This window comes from Lissotriton vulgaris, chromosome 3_2 (assembly GCF_964263255.1).
Source record: "Lissotriton vulgaris chromosome 3_2, aLisVul1.2, whole genome shotgun sequence".
Lineage (NCBI taxonomy): Eukaryota > Metazoa > Chordata > Amphibia > Caudata > Salamandridae > Lissotriton > Lissotriton vulgaris.
The window spans coordinates 326,897,585-326,912,835 of record NC_141690.1 but is presented as its reverse complement, the minus strand read 5'-3'; positions in this window follow the sequence as shown (position 1 = coordinate 326,912,835).

The window sequence follows — 15,251 nt, the reverse complement described above, 5'->3', positions numbered from 1 at the left end:
CTCAGTTCTTCATGCAATTAGTTCCCATCCTAAATATCTTATCCACAGTATCCCCTCCGGGGAATTTCTGCGGATTCAACGCATTTGTAGCAATTATTCTGACCTTGTAGTCTGTCAAGTTGAAGCATTTTCAAGATTTCTTCGAAGAGGCTATAATATGAAAGATCTTAATCAAGCACGCAACAAAGCCAATGCTTCATCACATTAGAGCAGTTTAGGTAATACATGTTCCTTAACAGAGACAACCATCAATACCATAAACCCAGTTGATAGTCAGAAACAAACTGTAAGGCTTATCACTACATATTCGAAACAACACAGACAGATTAGGCAAATATTACAGAAAAATTGACCCATCATACAGACTGATCTCACACTTTCTCAGATGCTACCAGATGCACCAGCATTAACATTTAGAACGTCACTAGCTATGAGAGACAAACTAGTGAGAAATAGTCCAGAGGATATGGTCTCTAGTACCTGGCTGACACATAAAAATGCATTTGTAAAATGTAATTCGTGCCGAACATGTAAATTTGGGACCAGCACAACAGAATCTTTGACCCCCTTTAGTGACACTCCAAATAAAATACATGGATTTTATACATGTTGCACAGAGTATGCAGTTTATGTGTTACGCTGCACGTGCAATTTAAGGTATGTTGGTAGCACTAAGCTTCAAGTTTACAACCGCATACTTCAACATCTTAGAGCAGTGGTCAACTCTAATCCTAACTAACCCGTGGCCAGGCACCTTAAGTTAGCACATAACAACATTTTAAAGGACTTGGACTATTAAGTAATAGGGGCAGTTCCTAAGTGCATTCGAGGAGGTAACCATGAACACCAACTAAAACAATTTGAAAGCAAGTTCATCCTTGAGCTCGATACTAGAATGCCAAATGGGCTCAACATGGGGGAAGACTTGCATAATTTTCTGTAAAACTAGCCTAGTCGTCTGTTCCACAGTTATGGACTGTATACCCATATATCCATTCAATCGATATATCCCACTCTAGTATCACAGTAGCCACATAGCCCAGTAGATTTGACAACATTGTCCTTTCTAGGTCTTTTAGTTACGGTCTTAAACTAATCCCCAGATTCCTTATTATATATCTCATCTTTTAGAAGCTACAGGGAAGAACTTATATTTCAACTTGGATGTTTGAGTTTAAATTGGGAGCACTGGCCCGTATTTCAAATCAACATGATTGGATTCCCATCATTCTTTACCATTGTCTCACTCATGGGACTATCGGTTTGCTGCTACTGTTTTCTTTTGAATGTGGTAAAATTAAGGGCATTCTCGTGGGGCTCCAGGGGATATACATTGCTGCTGTAGAACCTTTTTTGTGAATATTTGATTATATTTGTTATGTTTTGCACATTTGCACTTTTATAAGGGTTTGCACTAAGGCACTTTTCAAGGCAGATTTGCACCATAATATTTCCATTTTGGATTTTTTGTATTATTGCAGACTTTGCACATGAAGTACTTGTTTACAGATAGCATTTTTTGCACATATTTAGACAAGAGGTTTTTATAATTATGTGGAGGTAAATATTTAAATATTCATTGTTTTGAATTACAATATTTATTAATTTATTTATAAATGTATTTTTTAAACTCTAAATTTGAAGCACTTAAATAACTGATAAACAGCTAGGGATTTTCATGAGCAGTATGTCTTTGATGTTTATGATCATGTGACCACAATTCAAATGTTCACACAGGTGCTTTGTATCTGCCTACTGCATTTTTTTGTTAAAGTTTCATTATTTAATGATCACAAGGTTTGTGGTGTGTCAGGTTAACAAGACAGACTTGTTCTGTTGAAACGCGTCATGCTGGGGCACTGGCCAGGACTGACTGGGTGCCATTTGACTGAATAAATAGCACTGAAATTATCGACTTGGTCCTCTGAGTGGTCTGTACCTGTTCTTCGCGCCGAGGGGAAGTCATTAAAAAACCATAGGTTTTAGGGATGCTATAGTTAGCTGGGCATTTCACTCGTTCAAAACCATTGAAATTCCTCCATTATAGTTAGTTGTACTAAGTATAATTCACGCGCCCGCAATCCACTGCTGATGATGTCACATATTTAATCATTCATGATATGGTCAGTGACATCACTGATCACATCTCAAATGACATCACTGATGACATCATTGATGACATCATCCAGTAAATGTGGTTTGGTTCGATATTTAAATAAGTATTATATATATATTTATATATATATATATAGCAATTAAGCATGGGCAAATTTTGCGAATTTGCAATCCGCAAATTTGCGAATTTGCGGATTTGTGAATTCACGATCCGCAAAATTCGCGAATTTGTGCAAATTTGCGGATTTTTGTTTTATTTGCGTGTTCGCGGGGTTTTTTGCGTGTTCGCGGGGTTTTTTGCGTGTTCGCGGGGCTTTTTGCGTCTTCGCGAGCCGCTTGCATAGCGAAGTTACCCATGCAGTCGTTTATGGGAGAGGGAGAGAGAGATAGATAGATAGATAGAAAGAGAGAGAAAGAGAGGGAAAGAGAGAGGGAGAGAGAGAACGAGAGAAAGAAAGAGAGGCCGGATCTCTGAAGGGCCAGATTCCTGAGTTGCCCCTACAGAACATACAGCTTTTTATTTTTAGCAAAATGCATATGAAAATTGTGCTGTAAAGGTCTCTTTTAGTTTAACCCCTCCTGACAACTCAAAATGGGTGTATTTGCCATCCTCTTCCTTCTTCCTGTTTTTTATATCTGTAAGTGCTTCCTGATGAGGTTTAATTCCTTGGACAGGTGCCTCGTTGCCTACTTGTAACTATTCTCTGACCCTCCTTCAAGGGTCAGAGCAGGGTCAGAGAATAGTTGCAAGTAGGCAACAAGGCGCTAGGAAGCAATTAGCAGTGTCCAAGTTGAAGTTAATTTATTTGTAACCCTTTTGTAAAAGGTTACAAAGAAATTAGGTTCAACTTTTGCACCTGCTGCTGCAACCCTTGCTTGGCTGAACATGCGTCCCCGCTGATTCGCGGATTTTATTGCAATTTCACGAGATTCGCGGATCGCGAAATCGCGGAAAATCCGCAAATTCGCCCGCGAAACGGATTTTACGCCCTCCCTTAATAGCAATCTGCATTGAAGACTAAGTGGATGTATAAGTGTCTGAATGGAGGATTTAGTAGCAATGTGATTGACTGTCTAAGTGATTAATTTAAAGTGTCTCACTAAATATATGGGATAGTGATTAATCTGTGTGAATACCTGTATCACTCTATCTCTTGTTGTGTAAATTACTACATAAGTTGGTTACTAGCTATGTGAAAGTCTATATTAGTTATTAATTAGTTAAGTGAGTATTTGTATGGGATAGTGAATGTGTGTGTGGTTGGGTGGGAGGTGTGTGACTGTCCAAAGATGTGTAAATAGTTGATTTATTAGGTATATGAGGTTAAGACTGTATGTGGAAACAGTTGTTTCGGTGAGTGAATCTCTTTATAGGTGTGGTGATGAGTAAATATATTTCTCAATGAAATATAAAAGGCAGTGTATGTGACAGTTGTATATAAATAAGTATACATAAGACTCAGTGATTGCATGAGTGACTGTATCGAAAACTGTATACTTGTAATGGTGATTTTATAACACACTAAGTATGAGTTACTATCTATATGAATAAATAAAGTGGCGTTTGTATAAGTGTGTAGCTTAGTAAATGTAAGTGTGATCAATTGTTTGCATAAGTGAGTTGGATGACTGCATAAGTGAAAAAGGATGTGTGCTGTGTGTAATATCGATGTAGGTGTATAAGCGGATAACATAGTGTTCTATTGATCTTTTTTAGCATGTATGAGTGAATCTATAGGTAAGTGTTTAGATTTTTGTGTAGATGTAGGAATCACTGAGTGGGCTTTTAGAAACTGGTATTGGTGAATGGTTGGTTTCAAATATGGTACTCCATATTTTATAATGAGTGTTGAAAGGTTATACTAGTGTATGATAAGATGTATCAGATTGTCACGTGGATGATGTCATCAGTGATGTCATTTGAGATGTCATCAGTGATGTCATCAGTGATGCCACTGACCATGTCATGAATGATTTAATATGTGACATCATCAGCAGTGGATTGCGGGGGCGCAAGTTATACTTAGTACAACTACCTATAATGGAGGAATTTCAATGGTTTTGTACGAGTGAAATGTCCAGCTAACTATAACATCCATAAAACCTATAGTTTTTTAGTGAATTTCTAAGGTTTTTTAAATGCTGATTCTTAACTATGACATGTCTGAAACCTCTGGCTTTTTCAGTAAATTTCAAAGGTTTTTTAAATGCTAATTACTAATTATAAGATGGCTGAAACCTATGTTTTTCAGTGAATTTCAAAGGTTTTGTAAATTGCAATTTTTAAATGTATTAATTGTTATATTTATTTTTTTGACACTGATTTGCTACACTTTTTTACACTATTTATTGTTAGATATGTTATTTTTAAAATTACATCATAATTACATTATACATTACGTTACAAAATATACTTTCTCAGAATGAGTTACTTTAGTTTAAATAGTTTGCAAACAGGCAATAGACTTTTAAGTAAAGTAGTTACAGTTGTTGCAATGGGCAACACAATTTCAAACACAATGCAACATTGAGCTGAATGGGAATTTTCTAGTTAAATGCAATTAGTTACTTTATGGATTACTTTTCTAACCACAGGACTAGATCCTAGATTCAGTCCTGGGACATCTCCTGTAAATAGTTGAGTAAAAGCGTTTTGGTTACAGTAGAGATTTTTAAGGAATATTATTGTATTTTAAAAGTTGACACTTAGAAACCTTTTCACATAGAATCACCAATGTTATCCTTTGGGAGGAAATTCACATAGCAGGTAAGTAGTGTTATCAATACTTTTTCTTACTCAGTGGTGGATCCTGGATCCAGCACTGGTGCATCGCCTGTAAACAGTTGCAAGAATGCGTTTAAGTCATACAGTCGATTTTTAAGGAATATTTGTAGTTTGTGAAAATAGACTCGTAGAAACAATGGATTCCTATGGAAGGAAATACAAGTTACAGGTAATTAATGTTAGAATTAATTTTCAGGATCAGTTCTGGGCTCAAAGATGCAGCACTGAGGTCTCTCCTGATAACAGGTGAGTAAATCGGAATTTGTTGTTCGGCTGATTTTAGGTGAATATTTTAAAGTTCCAAAACTCCACACTTAGAAAAATTTCCAAGTGAAACCAGTCAATGTTAGCCTGTGGAAGGAAATTCACTTAGCAGGTAAATACTGTTATCATTACTTTTTCTTACGCAGTGGTGGATCCTAGATCCAGCACTGGTGTATTCTTTGTCAACAGTTGAAAGAATGCGTTTAAGTCATACAGGCGATTTTTAAGGAATATTTGTAGTTTTGTGAAAATAGACACTTAGAATCTTTTCTGGTGAAAACCATACAATAGATTCCTATTTAAGGAAATATAAGTTACTGGTAAGTATGGTTAGAATTACTTTTCAGGGTCAGTGCTGGGCTAAAAGCTGCAACAGTGGGTACTCTCCTGATAACAGGTGAGGTAATCGGAATTCGTTGTTAGTGTAATTTTAGGTGAATATTTTAAAGTTCCAAAACTCCACACTTACAAGAATTTCCAAGTGAAACCAGTCAATGTTAGCCTATGGAAAGAAATTCAAGTTACTGGTAAGTATGTTTAGAAATACTTTTCAGGATCAGTACTGGGCTCAAAGATGCGCTGGATGGGTGTGGTGTGGGTGTATACCAACCATGAGGGAGTGTGTGTGTGCCGATCTGACAACTAGACCTGGAACTAACAAACAACTGCAATGGAATCTGGGCCATGTAGTGTTGTTGTGTTTTCCTGGTAGCATAAGTGGAGTGGGCTGTACTAATGTATTCAGTCTTGATTAATTTACTCCTCCCCCCGGGGCTTTTAAATGTTGGGAGGGGGGCCGCCCGGCTCCGAGACACTGCAGGAGATGGTCTTCGGCATGGCAGTCTCCAGGGCCTTCGAGGGCTCTGGGCAAAAGAAGAGAAAGTGATGAGAGATGATTTCTAACGTGTTTAGTCTTGAGAGCCTGGATAATCATTAAATGGGGTCTGGCAGTGAAGTGCGTACTTATTCAGGAAGAAGCCTTTCGGGGTCTTGCAAAAGCAAGTCATCTTTAATAATTCCTTCTCGCTGCAAGTACATTCAAAGATATCTCATTTACTCATATGTTACAAACAGAAACTTTCAACACCTCTTTTTGATTGGTTGTCAAGCATTGTAAGAAAACGTATTAGCGATCAATCCCTTTCCTTGCGCAGAATTTGAAAAAATGTGATTGGCTGTTGTGTACTTATGTCTACCTTCCTCATGCTAATTTTGATTGGCTTTCTTTTTTCTATGTGATGTTACGATACAGTCACCATGTATGTAGCCCATTTTGTGACGCACTTTATTTTACTATGCGTTTCAAAAACTAGTTGTGGTAGGGTGCTTTTAACTTAAACTGTGTACTCTGCTTACGAGTTTGTTTACTGTAAAAGTATTTAAAAACATTATTCTATTTCCTATTCTATCATAATTGTGCTGACTTTTCTCCTTTAGCGTGCAGTACTATATTCTTATATAAAATGTATAACTTTCAAATCATCCTTGAAAGAAAAATGCTCATGTTTTCAAAATAATTTTATTGAGTCTTTTATATTAATCATATGGGTGAAATACAAAAACTATTTTACATTCATTAGTATCACGCGTTCGACCACATTTATTTTATTTTATCATAAGCACTCATTCCTTATGTTTACATTATATAAGTGTTGCCCCATCATCTTTTTATAAATGTTTGGGCTTCTTTTACTTTCAGATAAAGTAGAATAGAAGTGCTACCAACAAACACTACTTCGTCTTTCTTTTTTTATGTACATTTCATGTCATTATTACATTTAACAATCATGACATTTTAAACTACAATTATATTACTTTTTTTCAAAAAAGTGCTTCCGAAGATAATCCTCCTATTCTTCACGGGTGAAATTTGCAAAAAGCACTACTTAATATAAATACTTTTAGCCCAATTTCACTCTAGAAGATAAACAGTTTTGGTTTCTTTTTTATGTACATTTCATGCCATTATTACATTTAACAATCATGACATTTTAAACCACAATTATATTACTTTTTTTTCAAAAAAGTGCTTCCGAAGATAATCCTCGTATTCTTCACGGGTGAAATTTGCAAAAAGCACTACTTAATATAAATACTCTTAGCCCAATTTCACTCTAGAAGATAAAGAGTTTTGGTTTTAGTACATTTTTTCATCATAAAGAAATACTTGCATATTTAAGCGCTGAGAACTAGCGCTCGCTTGACTCACTATCTCTCCTGAGGCACAGCCGGGAGCCACGTTATTTTGTTCCTTTTAAAAACTGTTTTGTTTGTTTGATTTTAAATACACTGTCTACCTGCCTGCTCCAAACGAAGGATTCCTCTTGGCTACTCCCAGACCCCGTAAACAGCCGATTCAGCACTGCAGCGGGCAGGCGAGGCCAGCCTTTATTATAATTGCCGCCTCTTTCGCGTGATCAGGCCACGCCCACTTACTTAGGCCACGCCCCTTTCGCCAAGCGTATTTAAGCGCAGAGAACTAGCGCTCGCTTGACTCACTATCTCTCCTGAGGCACAGCCGGGAGCCACGTTATTTTGTTCCTTTTAAAAACTGTTTTGTTTATTTGATTTTAAATACACTGTTTACCTGCCTGCTCCAAACGAAGGATTCCTCTTGGCTACTCCCAGACCCCCTAAACAGCCGATTCAGCGCTGCAGCGGGCGGGCGGACGAGGCCAGCCTTGATTATAATTGCCGCCTCTTTCGCGTGAACAGGCCACGCCCACTTACTTAGGCCACGCCCCTTTCGCCAAGCGTATTTAAGCGCTGAGAACTAGCGCTCGTTTGACTCACTATCTCTCCTGAGGCGCAGCCGGGAGCCACGTTATTTTGTTCCTTTTAAAAACTGTTTTGTTTGTTTGATTTTAAATACACTGTTTACCTGCCTGCTCCAAATGAAGGATTCCTCTTGGCTACTCCCAGACCCCCTAAACAGCCGATTCAGCGCTGCAGCGGGCGGGCGAGGCCAGCCTTGATTATAATTGCCGCCTCTTTCGCGTGATCAGGCCACGCCCACTTACTTAGGCCACACCTCTCTCCAACCTCCCTCTCACTTTCATATAGGATGTGTCCATACCGGAAGCGCAGCGGACGTGCGCAGCGGGCTCGCCGTTTGCGCCCCGAAGGCGCGCCTAAGGCAAGCCCGTCTGCGCCCGCCCGCGGCCGGACGGGGCCCGGGCCATGTCACTCTGCCCAAACTACCACCTTCACTCCCAGGGACCTGATTGCACTGCACTCACTTCGGTCACTGGACACCACCAGTTTTACATGCCTGCAACAACTAGGTATTTATCAAGCTCGCAGTACCTTTCCTGAGTTACAGTCCCTCCCGTCCCTCCTCACTCCTGAACCCTCAGTCTTTCCCCCTCCTCCTAATCCCCCACTCGTTTAGGCACCCGCTAACATGGAATTAGCAATCATCTACCTTAATACTCGCTCACTCGTCAGACACCAACTTGACATCTTCCACCTCCTAGACTCAGACCGACCCGACGTTCTTCTCCTAACCGAGACTTGGCTGAATGAGGATTCCTCCCCCGTCATTTTAGCAGCCATCCCTCCGGGGTATTATATACTCCATGCCAATAGGCCTGCCGGCAAACCAGGAGGCAGCGTAGCCGCCATTATCAATCTCTCCCTCAGGTTCACTTCCCTCTCCCTCCTCACCATCCCTCAGGTGGACTGCCTGGCAATTAGACTTGAATCTTCTGTGTCCCCCCTTACCTGCGTTCTGGTATACCGTCCCCCCCAATCCATGCCTAATTTCTATTCGAATTTTGGTGACCTGCTCTCTCAGCTTACCATTAACAATTCTAAACTCCTAGTCCTGGGAGATTTCAACTACTTGCCGTCAGATACCCATGAAAGCCCCCAATCCCTGGCTTTCACTGATCTACTAACTGGGCTTAATGGTATCCAACACGTTCATCTACCCACTCACTCCAAGGGCCATATCCTAGACCAGGTGTGGACCTATAATCTCGAAATCAAGTCGCTCACGATCTCACCCTGCCACTGGTCCGACCACCATTTAATTTCTTTTCTCCTTCTGGTCCCTCCCCGCCCCTTCGCAGCCGAGGCCCCAGCCTCCAAGCTCGCAACTGGAACAAAGCAGACCTTGATTTATTCATCACCTCTTTAACATCTTCGGTCTCGGCCAGCCCTGGCTCCATTGACTCCCAAGAAGCTGCACTAGTTGAATGGCTAGAACACGCCAGCGACAAGGTTGCCCCCCTTAAATTAATTAGAACTAAGCACCCCCACGACGCACATCGTTGGTTTTCCGACAGTCTCAAAACCTTAAAACTTGGTGTCCTCCAGGCCGAGCGCTGCTGGCGCAGAAGCTATGATCCCTCAAAGAAACCACATTTTTTAAAACTACTGGGAGAGTACAAACGAGCAATATCAGCCGCTAAAACCGCTTACTTTTCCATAAAAATCCTCAATTCTGCGCAGAAATCTAAAGATATCTTTGCAATCGTAGACGAGCTCTCACACCCGGACAGGGTGACCATCAAACCTCTTCCGTCTTAAGCACTCTGTGACTCCCTCAATTGTTTTTTTATAGAAAAAATTACCAAAATCAAAAATAGCATTTCCTACACACCCCCGGCCATACCCCTCACTGAGGCTGCACCTTCTATTAACCCTCACCTTCTGACTCAGTTCCCCCCCATATCAGAAGAATTCTTCATCGCTTTGCTTAACAAAGTCTCCTCTGTTTCCCCCACAGACTGCTGCCCCCCCGTTATTTTCCGGGCTGCCTTTTCAGCCTGCCCCACCCCTCCACTGGCCCTCCTGAACAACTCCCTTCTGCTCGGTGAGATTCCCAGTCAGTTTAAGAACGCGGAAGTAGTACCTATTCTGAAGAAACCCAACGCCGACCCTACGATCATGGCCAACTTCCGTCCCATTTCCCTTCTTCCCTACCTAAGCAAAGTACTTGAGTCATATGTCACCAGCATCCTAAGTTCTTTTATTGAGGACTCCAACTTCCTGGACCCTCAACAGGCTGGGTTTAGACCCGCCCACTCAACTGAGGCGGTTATTCTCTCTGTAATGGAGGAACTCCGCAGAGGCGCTGACTCTAACACCAGCCAAGCCTTAATCCTCTTGGACTTGTCGGCAGCCTTTGACATGGTCGACCACTCCATCTTGGTCGACCGTGTCAAGGAGGCTGGTATCGGAGGGACGGCCCTTGACTGGGTTTGTTCCTTCCTGACGAACCGCCACCAATCTGTTCGAATCTCCCAATTCTCGGCGGATAGGATGAAACTCACCTGCGGAGTCCCACAGGGCTCGTCTTTGTCTCCGCTCCTTTTTAATTTATACCTTACCCCCCTGATCCGCTCCCTCCGGGAAAGGAATGTCACTGCATTTAATTATGCAGATGACATTCAGCTCATTTTCAACCTTGACTCGCAGGAAGCGGCCCAGGACTTCCAGTCCACCCTCTGTCATATCAGCGACTGGATGGGCGCTCACCACCTCAAGCTTAACCCCGACAAGAGGGAGCCCGTTCTTGTCGGAGGCCCAGCCAATCCCTGGAACTCTACTTTCTGGCCCCTCTCCCTTGGCCCCCCACCATAGCCCCGCTGATAAAGTAAAAAGCCTGGGGGTCTACATCTCACAGGATCTTTCCATGAATCATCAGGTCAGTGCCATAGTATCCTCCTGCTTCCATCAGCTCAGAAAAATTCGAAAAATATCTCACTTCCTGACCACTGAAGCTCTCACCCTGGCGTTGTTGGCTTTAGTCATCTCCCGGATCGACTACGCCAACGCCCTATACGCAGGCATTCCGCAATACCAAATAAAGAGACTTCAGTTAATTCAGAATCAGGGCGCCCACCTAATCTATCGTCAACCAAAACATCACCACGTCCGTCCCCTCCTCAAAGCCCTTCACTGGCTCCCTGTGTCGGAACGCTGCAAGTTTAAACTTGGCTGCCTAACCCATAAATCCCTGGCCGGCATCGGCCACTCTTTCATCTCGTCTCTTCTCCACCCGTACGCCCCCCCCAACACCTCCGATCTTCCCATCACGCTCTCCTCCAGACACCTAGGTTTAGGCGTAAAATAGCACGGAGGCCTTAGATTCTCCTTCCTGGCCCCCTCACTCTGGAACTCTCTACCATTGGACCTCAGACTCTCCTCTTCCCACCCTCACTTTAGGTCTCTCCTAAAAACTCACCTTTTCCGCGGTGCTTATACATAAGGTTCCTCTTTCTCCCCCCTCTGCCTCCCCCTGGGTTAGTGATCAGCGCCAAGAAACCGTCCGGTGAACGCAGCGCTCTACAAATCCTTTTTACATTACATTACATTACATACTAAAAAAAAAATTGTTGGTTGTAAGTCAATCAACTCCAGTTGTAGGTTCATACAGTATATTATAAATTAAAATATACATTAACAATATGATCCCTATCTTGAAATGAAAGATAAATTGAAGATTATTACATCGCTCCTAATCATTACTTTGCACGTACTAATTCATTAAATAACCTATATTCCCATTCAGATAATTTACCTCTCTTCGATATTGTTTCCTTCCTTCGTTGAAATTCATCCAACTCCTCTGGAGGGCAAATAGTGTTTAATGTATTTTTAAATATACATTAACAATATGTTCCCTCTGAGGAAATGAAAGATAATTTGAAGATGTTTCCACAGTCCCGAATCATTCTTTTGCTCGTAGTTTCTTTGCCCGTATTGATTCTCTGAAATGAAACTAATCATCCCATGGGTGTGGTTTATATACTTTTTGGTTACTTAACAGTCTATGGGATCAATTTATTGCTCCTCCCACTATTAAGTCACGTTTTTCAGTTGACAGGTGTTCTCATTTCCACTGTTTTAGCGTGCCACGTGTTGATGTAAATGTGCCTCTTTCCATACTTTTTTTTACCTTTCGTATAGTTTCTAAAATGCTTTATTTCGACTTGTTTTTATTATTAAAGCATTTCCATAGGTTACTAATTTTTTTAATAGGAGTATTAACATTCATTCCCTTTTATTCTGCCTTATTATTCTAGTAACTTCCCTTTTTTTAAACTTTTTTAAAATTTTCTTTATTACCGTATATTAATGCAATCATTCACTCAGTAAGTATCTCTGTGCGTTGCAGAGAGGTGTTCAGAGGCCATGCCCCCTTTTTACAACACTCTGCAACGCAGCTCCGTGGCGCTTTCTGGAGGTACCTGTTGGGCTAGTTGGCCCCTAGTAGACCTCTGGATTGAAAAGGAATTAATTCCACAACTTAAAACGCGCCACAGGGCATGTTTGCACACATATCACTTCAAGCCCTGCCCCCTACCTTCACCACTGTGCAAACGTGCCCCGTAGCGTTTTGTAAGTTGGGGGATTGAGTCCCCTTGCATAGTGGGGGTCCCTGGGGGCCAACTAACCCACCAGGAACCTCCAGTATGCTCCTGGGGGCTGCGTTGCAGAGAGGTGTAAAAAGGGGCCTGGCCTCATTACACCTCTCTGCAAAGCAGCCCCTGGCGCATTTTCAGAGGGGGAACTAAATCCCCTTGAATACTGGGGGTCCCTGGGCACTAAGTAGCCCACCAGGAACCTCCAGTATCCACAAGGGGGCTGCATTGCAGAGAGGTGTAAAAAGGGGCATGCCCTCATTACACCTCTCTGCATCGTAGCCCCCCTGCGCGTTTCCAGAGGGGGAACTAAATCCCCTTGAATACTGGGGGTCCCTGGGGGACAACTAGCCCACCAGGAACCTCCAGTATGGGCCAGGGGGCTGCATTGCAGAAAGATGTAAAAAGGGGCGCAGATACCATGTTGCTTCCCATGCAGAAAAGCAATCGGCTTTGGTTTTTGAAAGAGAGCAGGTTTCCTGCATTCCATACCAGGTCCTGCTGAGGCCAGGACCTGTTATGGAACAAAGTCCCGGACTATCGGCCTGTCCATAAAAGGGCTGAGAAGCGGAGAGAACACCCTGAAAGCTCTGCTTATGGAAAAAGGACTTCTTCTGGACACACTGAAAAGGCTTCAACAACTTCTTCTCTTACGCTGCACCATTGTGTCCAATTAGTCCCCAAAAATCAGAGACCCCGAAAAGGTAGTTTATGATTAAGGCCTTCTGCGCAGCCTCAAGACTCCAAGGCTTTGTCCATAGGCTACCGTCTACCAGGCACCGCTGCCCCGCAGCCGAGGTGACGGCTCAGAGTGTATGAAAAGTGGCATCAGACAGAAACTGCGCCAAGGACTCCAACTGCACTCAGATAGGAGTGAAATTCCCCTGATCCAGAAGGCAGTCAAACAACTTCTAAAAATACTTGATTAGGACCTGAAAGGCATAGGCGGAGTAAGTGAGAGCCCTGAATCCCAAAATGAGACTCAACATAGGAACGTTTCAAGGCCGTCTCAACCTTCCTTTCAACCAGATCAGAAGTGAAACCTCCTCTGAAGACTCATCAAACTCCGCCAAAGCGACACCTCTTGCCCATAAAGCAAGGAATGCCCTGCTTGTCGACCTCAAGCTATTCTTTGGCCAGAATATCCTTAATGACTTCATGCAAAGGCAAGTCATCCACCACAAAGGTACTAGCCCTGGGCGGAGTTTACAGAGTTGCACTATGCGGAACTCTGCGATGTGCAAAAAAAAATTCTGCTAGACTACGCAGAGCTCCGCAAGGGGCGGAGTATGATAGAAAAATGCTGTCCGTGGTGATTGCACAGTGCTGAATGCTTGTCCGCACTGTGCAATCATTGCAAACTGCACCATGCACAGTGAAAGCGGTCCCTGCTTTCCTTTTCTGCCGCTCAAGTAGATTTTTACTTAAGTGGCAGCTTTCTCAATGCGAAGGGGCAGTTTCTCAACGCGAGCTGTGGCGAGCATACTCGACCACTCACAATGAGAAACCTGACACCCCACATTGAGAAATCTCGCCGGGATGTTGATTTTCCATGCTCGCGCTCGCCAACTTGATATTGATGATCACGAACTCCGAAAAATCTCGCCGGAGATTTATTTTCATTGTTCGCAGTTGCCAATTTAACGTTGAAGAAAGTGAGCGATTTTTCGGAACTCCACAATCTCATCATAACGGGGAGTGCTGAAAACTCTGCAAACACCGCGAGCAGAGCAGAGTTCACGGCCCAGGGATAAAAGTTATTATACTGGGAATAAAAACAATCATCCACCAAAGATTTGGAATCACATTCCATGACCTCACGAATATGGGCCAACATGTCCGAAAAGACTTTACCCTGGATATGTTTTACTTTAGGGGAATTTTCCACATCCTCATCCTCCCCTTTAGATTTCTTGGCAGAAGGCTCAATCAGGGCAGCCTAAGCAGCAGAATTAATCAAATCCTGCAAATCCAACCTGGAAATCTGCAGCAGGTCATCCTTCTGCAGGTCCTGCACATTTTTCCATTTTGAAATAGATTTGTCAGGCACTAGGATCGACTCCTCATCCCCCATGGTCAAGGTAGAAGGAACAAGCACCAAACAGGAACCAACAGAAGAATAGGAAGTGCCCAACAACTCCCAAATATACCAACCCCCAGCAACCAAGTCTCAAAACCCACAAGTCTTGAATTGCTAAAAAAAACAAGCCTGCACCCTTCCCAAAGCCACATATACACAAGACATGGTGGTGGGATCCGGCTGCTGCCCTCAGCACCGGAACGACCTGTCCACTGACCGCAGAGAAAGCTACCCGCCACAGCCAAGCATATGCGCGGGGAGCGCGTGGAGAACAGAGCAGGGAAGCGACAGACCGTAACACCGGTAAAGTCAGCTTTGCAAAGTACAAAATAAGAATGACAAAAGCAAAAGAAGGTACCAAACACTCACGGCATCTCCGACACAGAGCAATAAAACCTACCGCTTCGACAGCAGGTCAGACAGGAAAACAAAATAGGCATTGCAGTGGGATGGAGGGGTTTATATAGTAGACATAAAATAAATTTTTGCATTGAGACTAGCCTGTCTGGCGGCAGGATTGCCTCACTTCTGTAGGGACTGGGACTAGGAGGACATATGAGGAGGCGATGGTCTATCGCGGAGAGCATTATTTGCTTATGTTTTGATGGGTCGCTGTGTTTGATTTCCGTTTAAG